Source organism: Saccostrea cucullata, unplaced genomic scaffold, assembly GCF_032062105.1.
Source record: "Saccostrea cucullata isolate Sc308-1 unplaced genomic scaffold, CSIRO_AGI_Scuc_v1 ctg4265, whole genome shotgun sequence".
NCBI lineage: Eukaryota > Metazoa > Mollusca > Bivalvia > Ostreida > Ostreidae > Saccostrea > Saccostrea cuccullata.
The window spans coordinates 92,947-105,313 of NW_026920667.1; the positions used below are offsets into that span (position 1 = coordinate 92,947).

A 12,367-nucleotide genomic window follows, 5' to 3' on the forward strand; every position below is an offset into this window, starting at 1 on the left:
TGACTAAAAAGACATATCACGTCATAATCGGTGATGATATACGTACATGCTAAACGTTGTTAAAATAACCAGTTCTTGTGTAATTCTATTCTAAATTCTAAAATTGTTTTTTAAACATTAAATTTTAGAAATTATTATTAACAAAGTTTTTAATGATCTTGCCATCATTTAGATATTGTGAAGTTGCCCAATCCACACATTTGTTTCTCTATACCCTGCAGTCTGACGTCAGTGACGTCATAGACGTAGTGTTTGAATTCTCAGTGTAGCGAGATCAAGTGCACACACCCGTCTTGATCAGTTTTATTTCATAATAAACAGGTCACATGCAGTCAATGTATCGTGATAGATTTCTGAAGCAGATTTTTTAAATTAATATTTTTTCGTGTTTAGTAGCAGAAATTCTGTTTATTTAGATAATTTTGAATCTTTTTATTTCCTTGTGACGTCACAATTGATTTTCCACACTCGGAAAATACAAACGTGAAGCGTTTTTATGATGCTTACAATGTACGTCTAATTTAACGATGTCCTGTGCAATATTGAGGTTAGCTTCACCCTGTGATATTTATGCACGGAAGACCTTAATAATAGGGAAAAAGAAACCGAACGAAACAATAAGGTCTTCCGTTGGAGACTTCCGGTTTGGAAAAAATTACTTCTGGTGCACATAAAATTACTCGAGACACTCTATTTGACTCCATAAGAAACATTCAAAAAAGAAAAAAAAGAAAATTTTGCATATTTTTAAACTACATCCGGTGGACAACGGACGCGACGGCAACAAAAATGATACATCCTTCTCAAGTCATAATCTATCATTGCTAAAAGTTCTAGGGCTCAATCTCCAACCGTTTTCGAGAACACTCTCGGACAAAATGACACTTCAAAAATTGAAAATTGGCCGTATCTTGCGACCGGAAGTGACGACGGCAAAATAAAAATGCATAAAGTTCAAATAGTTTGCCATCATTGCTGAAAGTTTCATGAAAATCTGTCCAGGCGTTCTCGATAAATCGTCTGCACAAAATCGGTAAGAAAAAAATAGTAATAGTGGAAAAGAAACAACAGATCTAGAATAAGGAAAACGTCTTCCGTTGGAAACGGAAGACCTTAATAATAATAAACGGAGTAAAAACAATATGTTCCACAACTTCGTTTGGGGAACATAATAATTGGCCAGCAACCCCTGTAACTTACCACATTTTAATTTCATGATAAATGATCAACAATATTTCCATTACAAAGGTTTAAAAAAATATTTGTATACATGTAATAAAACAACAAAATTTGCGTGTTTATTGCATTTGCAAAAATATTTTTCTTAAAAATAAATTACCAATAAGCAAATGTAAACAAAGCAGTGGTCATTCGCAAAATTTGGAAACGTAAAAATTAATCAACAGCATTGTCACAATTACCTTTAATTGTGCTAGGTTCTTTTAACAAAATGACCTTTACCAATCTAGTAAATGGATGACCTTTGCCAATCAAGAAAAACAATATTTTACAACAATAACAATTTATTTACAAATGTACAAAAATCAGAATAGAACTCGGGCTCCGGTGTAGTGAACATCGGACATCAGCACCACGTGTCCCCGAGTACGAAGAACCATATGCTTGGTATCCCCCCACATGTTAACCGGAAGTACACGTCATCACCGGAAGTAGTCATCAGACTGAAAGTTCCCTCACACCGTAGTTAAATGTAGAACATCAGGGTAGGCTATGTACAGCAATAAAAAGGTCACCTATTTAAAATATTGAACAACCACATATAATGACCTAATCAATATAATACAATAATTTCTTATTAACACACGCCCATCGTATACATGTGACAAAACTATATTACAAATATGGTCTTCCGTAACAAGGCTTGTTTTCAAGTATTTGAATTTATAAACCAGGTAATTTACGTCTTGTAGCGACAAAAATGTATACAACAAGCAAATAACTTCGTTTACACAAACTCCTAAGAAAAACAGAAAAATAACACTTACTGGATTGTAGTCACTCACACCCTTATACATGCAAAAACAAAAGGCCCAGGTTTCAAACAGTCCACACAGGATTCAATCGTCCACTCAGGTTCAAATGGTCCACACAGGTACCAGTATCACTAAGAAATGCATCCCAATATCACACAGCATGGGAGCCGCCCAATCCACTAAGTATGGGTCATAATTTAACACCGTCCACACAGTTTGGTGTCCAGAACTAATCTGACAAACCTGGCCCAAACCCCTGGATAAGTGACTATAAATACATGTATCGTTAAACTTGACAAACAGGTTTACCAACCGATGCCGCAGCTCTGTATGCTACAATTCAGTGACCATCGATGCGTGCAAGTAAAACACTCCAATATATATGGAAGCGCATTTGGAGCAATATTTACAATATTGTGACAAGCATTTTGATCCGAATTCGCAAAATAAAATCGACGTAACAATTTCCAGACTTACAATTTATCTGGGGACAACCTACATGAACATGTCAGACATAATCTGACGCTTTACAATTTATCTGGAAAAACCAACATGAACATGACCAACATAATGATCTGACCCATTGAAAGCTTATCTGGGGACAACCTACATGAACCTAACAGGCATAATCTGACCCATTTATAGTTAATTAAGGGACAGCCTAGATGAAGATGACAAGAATAATCTGTCTAATACAAAATTCATTGCAGGACGACCTTTATAAGCAGTTGTTTTGTGTTGTACTGTTATCATTGGGAGAGGGTGGCAGACTATACCTAATCAATTCAATCAATCGTGTAAAAAGACAAACTACTGGAGAAAAAGAGTAAAGGATCCTGTCCTTATTTATCTCTTGACTGCATCAGATTTCCCTCTACCCATACGTTGAATTGCATTTTTAGAAGAACAACCTAGCTGCATGAGTTGCTGCCCCAATACGAAAAGTAAAATTTTTGTGATTTTTTTTTATTCAATCTGATGAATGATATACTTGCATCTAAATGTTTTGAAACAAATGACTTTGAAACTGGAGTGCCATCAATAAATTGAAAAAGGGGTCCCCTTTGAATGTTTAAAATAGCACAGATACTCAAAAAAGGGCAAACACAGGACAAAGTTCTTTTTCAGACTGGGCCTCTAGGTAGATGGTAACTGACTAACCAGATTGCCTAGTTTTGTGTGTGACATAAATTAAACTTACACTTTTCAATTTTCCTTTTTCAGTTTCAAAATGTATGTTTGACATTAAAAAAACTTGACTCATAGATTGCAGTGTCCTAACAAATAATTCTCCCAATCAAATTTTTTTTAAATGCTATAAGAAACAATGCTCTTAAAAGAATTTGGTTATTCCAAGTAGAGCTTGTAAGACGTATAGCTTTTATAACTTTTGTAGGAATTTCCCTTGTTATTTTGAGTCTAGAGGCTGTTCCTTGGCGTGATTTTTGACACCCTTTTATCAATGTCTGAACAAAAAAAATTCTGAGATGGGTCTGGCAAATTCAAAATTTATGAAAAATTAAATGGCTGAAACATGTGATGCCAATGTGCTTGGTGAATAATGTTTGAGAGAGTCTGTCAGAGAGTACATTAGATTTTCTAGAAAAATAGTTAGCTCTAAAGTGAATATTGCACTGCATTGTCACTAGTACTAACCGACATAATAATTTCATAAGGTAATGTTCTCCAGATAACTCTTTATTTATGACCTCTACTACTCCCTTACTGTCAAATAAGAAAAATATTTTTTTTTTGTTTTAAAGCTTGCCAATATGAGAATAAGAAACTGGAAAGAACATACGTACACTGTTATGAATTCGGTGGGCCCACAAAGAAAAAATCGTCCAGGATATGAGAGACCCCTGCTGCTTATAAAATATTTCTAAAATCCACTGTAGTGCACAACTTAATGTTACACAATTTGACAACTGCTACTTCCTCCCATTGGTAAACACATATTATAATATTAAAAATGAATTTTCCCAATAAACACCTAATAGATAGTGATCTAGAGGGTGAAGTGGAACTTTTTTAAAGGCTCTTCGATATCAGGCTTTGATTTAAAATGTCTTGACCAATTTTTGACCAAACCTCCAACATTAACAATCCATAACAGTGTACAGCAGAGAGCTCTTTTGGAATGTTGGCATTAACGGACTGGTCTTTTGGAAAAGACATATCATGAATTATTCCGAAATTACCTGAATTACCTTTTGACAATAAACTTAGGGCCACTGTAGGGGTGATACAATAAAGTGATCTAATGGGGGTGCAAGTATTAATGGTCCAGCAATTCTACCTTTTGCAGACCTGCTTCTATGTGATCATTGATATTATTTGGATGCTCCCTTGTTGATTTATGATTGCTCAACATAACGGATATGATGGGGTCTGCAACACAACCCAGGCAAAAATCCTATAATATTTAAACCCTGCACTAAGTAATTTGAAAGAGATCTATCATAATGAACTAGAAATTCACTTAATTTGTTTAGGTTGACTGATGTTGGAAGTCGATAATCCCCCAATGGTTATTGACGCTTTGGTTGTTAAATGCATTTCATGCATTTTGCTTATGAAAAAACAATATTTTAACAAATTTTGGGCTCGGGGATTTTTCCAAAAGGATTGCTGTGAATATCGAAATCAAAGACGCATCTGTACACTGATTAATGGACAGAGACGCCCTCGGCTTTGTTGCATTTTACTGTATTGTAACTGTTCCGGCAGCAATATTAAAAAGAAACAGGATCCTCTCGTCGTTGCAGCAGCACACACACAAATCTAATTACTGACCCTCCTAGATTTGTTGTTTTTTGCGTTGTGCTACTGTTACACCGAGCGGAATCCCATCAATGATGATATGCTACGTGCCAATTTTGGGGTTGCTGGCTCACTTGAACTTAATAACTGATTAAATAATTCTGAAATATTGCTTGTAGCGTCTTAAGAAGGTATCGCCACTACCTTGTTACTTTAGAATTTTGTCTGCTAGTTTTCAAAATCTATCTGCACGGATGGATGCTCCACCAGTTTTGACACTTCACTCTGATTTTTTAGTCTTTTTCCTCTTCTCCAGGTTTCGTCTGTGGCTGATCGTCTCCTTGGCATGATTGAAGCTGAAAGAATTATATCTAGAATATAATTCATGACTATATATTTTAAGCAAACTACTTCATGTATTTTCTTCTGTTATATTGAAAGGTATCACCAACATTTTAGATAATGACCTTTCATAATTGCATACTTTGATAATTGCGAACCATAACTTTGATACAGTAACATGGAAAATTTGACATCATGTATACTGCTAGTTCACATTGCAAACCAATAACTTTAATACAGCAACATGGAAAACTTTGGCATTATGTATACTGTAAGTTTATCCTGCGAATGATAACTTTGAGACCTTAGCATGGAAACTTTTTGACATCATGTTCTGCAGGATTTCATGGAGTAATATATATCTAAAAGAAAGATATAATGTATTTTTTTTTTAATTTTTTTTATCTACTTGCATGTTTAGAACAGAAATCTTTCTAAATCTTTTACTAGATATTTGACTCATGTTCTATGCATATGCATCTATTAATTTACATTATGCTCATATAGAATGTATATCATTATATCCAACTTCAAATTAATTTATACTGGCATTAGACTCCTGCAAGTGTTGACCATCACATCTTTGATACTATTAAGTATTTGACCATAGGTACTGGATCGGTACTGCATGATTTTGTAAAAAGGTGACCTCCATCAGGTACTATAGGTTAGTCCCAAACCCCGTTGTTTCCAAAATGACAAATATGGTAAGGATTCAGACACAGAGTTTGGAAGCTGATTAATCTCAATAACAACATTGTTGTATCCCGGTGGCAAGTTGTGAGGATCCCGTCGGAGAAGTTGCATAATAATTACATGCTTCACACTCGTACCATGAATCAGGAAGTTCATAAAAGAAATGATATGCCTTGAAATCTTTGCGGGGGGGGGGTGGGGGGGGCGGGGTTCGAATGAAAATTCGTTACCTCCGATTTGTAAAAAGCAAATGTCGGGGTCTGTGGAGAAAATACGTAGTGTTCACGATGTCGCCAAACAAAATGGTGTGTACAACACTTGCAGCATCTACCAGTGATAACAATCACGTCATATCTCTGACGTTAGCTAACGACTAATCAACACAAAACCCCAAAACCTGAGACAATGCATTACATAACGTCCTAGCTCCGACACCTGAGATAATTTTTCAATAATATTACATTATGTATTTACATTTGTAGTATTTTTACTTATGAACCTTTGATCTTGTTTGATAGATGAGAGATATGAATGCAGACCCGACTTTTACGAATTTATTAATAATGAACCCTTTAAAAGAAGAAAAGAATGGGATAGATTTGTTTCAGAATTATGCATTTTGATTCAAAACTTTACTAATTAATAAGAAGAATTTTTATTTAAAGGTGCTTAGATTTACTCAAATTTCTGTATAATTTCATAACATATATTCCTGTAGCATCTCATACGAAAATATTGTAACGCCCGCATATACGTCCTCAGTAAGAACTCTTTTGTGCAATGAGGTAATATATATGATTTGCGTTTTTCCTATGTTCATGACTGCAAGCACATGATCAGGCAAAGCCCCCACATATTGCGAAAATTAACTCTAGGTATACAGTGACACTCATTTCAGTTCAAGATTACCCTGAAGAACCTCTTATTAGACGAGGCATTCTTCCGTATTTGACCTACTTGGATTCACTGGTTGGGAAGCAAATCTTGTAGGAAACGTAGAGAAACCAAACAGATTGGTATAACCCTCTTCCAGGGAACTTGAGGCCTAGATGGAGATGTTGAAGAAATGATCCCCTGCAGCTTGGTTCCTTGGAAATCGAGATATTGACGCCTAAGAACATTGGGATTAATTTGTAACGGAGCTACACCGTGTCCCACTTGCGAATGCTCTCTTGTTTGATTGGTACTCATAATGACACTTTCATGAACACACCAGACAACAAGGACGAAGTATCACCACGAATGAGAAAAGATCAAATGCATGTATTATTGGATTATTGGCTGCAGTTCTACGGTGTACAGTGTCATTTCGAGATGTGTGAAATGTCGTAAACATCGCAGTCAAACACATATTGATATTTTTAAAAGTATTTGTTTGTAGAGTTTGTAATGCATCAAGAAGCAAGGTTGTTTAAAATGTCAAACTCAATCAATTGGGGTCGTCAATATACATCTGGTGACGTCATTACTGGTAAAACCGCACGTTTTTTTCTGTTCTCAACAAGATTTTTGGCAACATCCGTCACTCAAAGCATTTGACTTCATTTTCTGTCCGTCGACATCATTTCAGGTCAAACAGGAAGCATAAAAAATGGCTATTTTTGCAATAATAAACATAGATTTGGGGGACCTAAACCATTATGGACTTTATTTTGCATTTTAATAAAATGAAAGTTACTTCCAGTCAAACAGGAAGGAAGACCTTTTCGTTGCTTTGCAACGAGCTTTGCTCTACTATTAACATAATTTTTCTGTTTAGTTGCCACAAGTTTAATGCAATTTAATTTTTAAAGCAAAACAATTTGCTCTATAGTTTTGATGTCAAGTGCGGTATTATGACGTAACAATGGAGATATTCATGCTCATCCATGATAGTTAATGAGAAAACGAACAGTCTTCATGTTTGCAAAAAATATATAGAAATGTAAATTTTGTCAATATCCTCTGTTTCAGGTGACAGTTTGGATGTTCACAATGGAATGAAATTCAGTACCAAGGACCAGGACAACGACGCCTGGGACCGTGTTAACTGTGCTACACAATATCTTGGAGCCTGGTGGTACAATAACTGTTTCAACTCAAACCTTAACGCGGAGTACGGACAGGCTGGTGTGTCTGGTGGTATATATCCGGTATGGAAGTCCTGGCCATGGAGGAAGCAGGAAGCTCTACAAAAGACAGCGTTGATGATCAAACACAGAACCTGAATCAGACTGTGATCAGGCATAACGCTAGACTGCACGGGAGGTATACTGAAGCACGATTAACTACGATTATAATTTAACCAAGCGCAAAAACAAGATTTTATGTGTTAATCTATCCTGAATTATTTTAACGAAATTGTACTACTGAGTGCTGAAGGTAACCATTTTTTTTATTTAACTAATCTGTTTTTCGATGAATCACATTTAAAGAAATCTGTATTAAAGTAAAATATTGCTGGTTAGGTGCAAATAAGGGTTTTGCGTGGTCAATATGTTACGAGGGAGCACAGCTCCTAAACTGTATTTATGACCAAGACATCTGCACAATATGAACAACATAATATGGAATAAGTAAATTCTACCATAGTATAGTAAAATTAGCAATATCTTAGTCTTTTACATGTTATGAATTTCCGTGTGATAAAAAAAATTGTGTTCGTACAATAAGAATACACTAGATGCAATTAAGAATTTAATTATTTAAAAACGTTTTTATTGAATGAAACAAGTTTTCTTGGTTTGTTATAAATACACAAATATTGGAAACATAGAGATACCAACGATAATAACAGTACTAAGTTTATGTCTCACTGGTCATAAGAATATTTTAAGGGGAAAAAAAGCACTTTCTGTACTTGTTTATCATTTGTCAAAGTCTTAAATTCATGTTCTCAATTGATAATGATCACTTAAATTTTTAAGGATTGTTTGGGGTTAAATTCAATAATACCAGTCCTTGTTCATATTTAAAAAAATGTTTCTTTATTTTTCAATTTTTAGTTTAACTTGTATAGATAAAAAAAATCACTGATTCATCAAATCTAGCAAAAATCAATCACAGTTACGATACCATATAAATGTAGTTCAAGATAAACTTTTCAATGTGTCATTTATGAAAACAATGTTGAGTAGATTATACTTGGTACTTTTCTTGTGATAATCTAATGTTTTACAAACAGCAATATTTTATTTCTAAAATATATTGCACTACTATTTAGAAATTGTAATGTGTAGAAGGTCAGTGTTAAACTTGGTTTTAAAAATCAAAATATTTGACCGATATTAGCTTTCTTGAGTAAGATGAAGAAAATGAAGAAAACTAACGGTGGTGAACCTGAGAGATTGGTAAACAAAATAAAATAAATCCAGAACAGGGTAAAATTTCTAACCCCGGAAATACTAGATGTGGGACCTGGAAAAAAAAAGAAATGAAAAACACGTAATGACCACATGTTTTAAAGTCAGTTAAATCCTTTAGAAACAAGTTGACGTTTTACAGACAAATAAACTAGAACAGATTAATTTAAACAGCTGAGCCATTTTGACGGAGCAAAAACAGACTCACAGAGAAACTATATTTTAAACTGATAGCTGATTAGAATTATGAATTTCAGCCTTAAATATCAGAAGTAATTTTTAAGTGAGCTTTTCTGATCACATTTTGTCCGGCGTCCGTCTGTCTGTCTGTCCGTCTGTCTGTCTGTAAACTTTTCACATTTTCGACTTCTTCTCAAGAACCACTGGGCCAATTTCAACCAAACTTACCACAAGGCATCCTTGGGTGAAGGGGATTCAAGTTTGTTCAAATGAAGGGCTTCGCCCTCATTAAAGGGGAGATAATTGGGAATTAATGAAAATTTGGTGGTATGTTTTAAAAATCTTCTTTTCAAGAACCACTGTGCCAGGAAAGTTGAAACTTATGGGGAAACGTTCTCAGGTAGAGTAAATTTAAGTTTGTTCAAATCATGTCATCCGGGGGTAGGGCCGGGCCACAGTGGTCGACCAAAGTTTTATATAGAATATATGGGAAAATTCTTTAAAAATCTTCTTCTTAAGAACACCAAAGCCATAATTGCTCATATTTATATGGAAGCATCCCAAGGTAGTGTAGATTCAAGTTTGCTCAAATCATGACCCCCGAGGGTAGGGCAGGACCACAATGGCCGACCAAAGTTTTATATAGAAATAATTTGGAAATTTTTTTAAAAATCTTATTCTTAAGAACAGCAGAGCCATAATTCATTATATTTATATCGAAGCATCCCCAGGTAGTATAGATTCAAGTTTGTTCAGATCAACACCCCCAGGGGTAGGGCGGAGCCACAATGGCCGACCAAAGTTTTATATAGAAATATATAGGAAAACTCTTTAAAAAATCTTCTCAAGAATAGCAATGCTCATATGTATATGGAAGCATCCTCAGGTAGTGTAGATTCAAGTTAATTCAAATCATGACCCCCGAGGGTAGGGCGGGGCCAAACTTTTGGATTTAAACTTTTCAATAGTAAACCAATTTCTACTTTTCCTAGCCACAATGCTCGGGTGAGCGATGTGGCCCATGGGCCTCTTGTTTTTATTTTTATATTTTATAAAGTATTGCCTTCATCTGAATGAAATGTAAGACCAAAAATCAAAATAGATAAAGACATTACTGTTTATTGATTTGATAAAAAAAACTTTCGATTTTTAAAGGTTTTATAGAAGCTGTGACCTTACTTTTGGATTTTCACTCGCAAAACTTTAATTATGTTTGAGTACTGGCCAATTTTACATACAAGGTTATATAAAGTAGTTTATGTTTCTTAATTGTAGATCATATTGTAAAGTTTTAAATGTTGTGCTTTTTATAATAAAATTATAATTACTTTGTATGCTGTCTTGTCTTTGGTTTATCTTGTCAATTACGTATGGGGAATGGATTCTTTAGATGTTGTTACGGTATGCAAGAGCATGCTATACGTATGATTTTATAATGATGTAAATTGTAAATTTACATAAAGATCCTCCCTGCTCCAAGGCCCTTAGTGCCGAGTAAAGGTCAAAATTTGAAGCCCTTCACCGGCATACGGTGACGTCTTCATATCACTGAAAAATTCTTGAGAGGGGCGATAAACAATATACAATCAATCAATCAAATCAGATTAACGCTATCCACCCAAACTCCCTGAGATGTCCTAGACTGTTGTTGGGAATCAGTCTTCACATCATCGTCAGCGTTTCTTCATCAACATAGTCATCATGCTAACATATGATATTAACTCTTCCTTATCAGTGAAAAATTATATTTATTAAGAATATTCTATTTTACAGTGTTATCGAACTTTTATTGGTGCATTTTTTGCACTTTTACAGCCAACGAGTGCGAATATACACCAACATAAGTTCAATAACTCTTTTATTATATAGCTAAAACGTTTTTTTCATAATTTATCATAATTATTCCGAGGATACTTGTCGTTCGGTACCTATTCATTCATGAGTACACAGAATAACGAAATGATACTGGCAGGCGCGTCGCCCAGTATTAAAAGGCGTCACTCCTTTGAGTATATAAGGGACACAAACTCAAGGAGTTCATTTGGTGCCCCTCGGATAATCTTCAGGGATATTTATTAAACATGTGTCATATGTACAGCTTTCAGACTCCCAGTTTTGGTATAAAACCAATACATCCTACAAAAAATTGAAAGAATAAAAAGTTTCTATCACAGATATACTTGATAATTTCTTTTCTGATCCCATGTCTTCTGTTTAAAATGTTCTGTGCAACATTTTGATAACTAACACTTCTTTCACCAGTAGTCTTACCGGATAGAGCTTCTATACCAAAGCTTGGGAAAATTTGATCTGCAAATCTTCTAATGTTGTCTATGGAATAGAATGTAATCTGTGTGGACTTGTTCATGTTGGTGAAACCAAGCAATCGCTTAACAAAAGAATATCAGGTCGTCGATTTCAAATAAATCATGGTGGTCAGCAGCTTTTATAAAAACATTTTGATTTACCTGATCATTCTATTTTGTCAATGAAAGTTGGAATTCTCGAAAAGATTTATCACCACAAAAAAGTCCATCGATGGGTACACCTTTCCGTAGACAACGAGAAGAACTTTGGATTAGAAAACTAGGGACAGCCTTTCCCTATGGATGTAATGACAATATCGATAGTGTTGGAAATCTTTCAAGTCCGCAATGTAATAATGTAAATGTGATGGGACTTTTTAACCATACAGATACGTAAGCGTAGTCATGGGCATCGGTCATACAATAAACCTGCAAACACGACGTCTCTTTTGATTCATTACTACCTTATGTAAATCAACAGTTAGGTCTACAGCACATTCGCATCAAACGTTACTTTGTCCCGTTGAAACTTTTAAATAGTCTTTTTAAAAAGGCTAAGGGAAGTCTAATCCTTGATTCCTCGACACAGAATATAGGCTAAAATCTGTGACTATGGGTATTGAAAATCATCTTTTTCAACCCGCATATCTTAAGGGAAGAAAATGCAACTAAAACAATCCGTCTTTTCATTAAATTTCAATGTGCTGATTAAGAAATTGATTAATATAAGTAATGTAAGTAATAT

General features: G+C 34.7%; 1 pseudogene; it reads left to right on the plus strand.

Annotated features, from left to right (window-relative positions):
* The window catches only part of LOC134255083 (ficolin-2-like), a 45,214-nt pseudogene that overhangs the window by 7,279 nt on the left and 25,568 nt on the right, over nucleotides 1-12,367 (plus strand).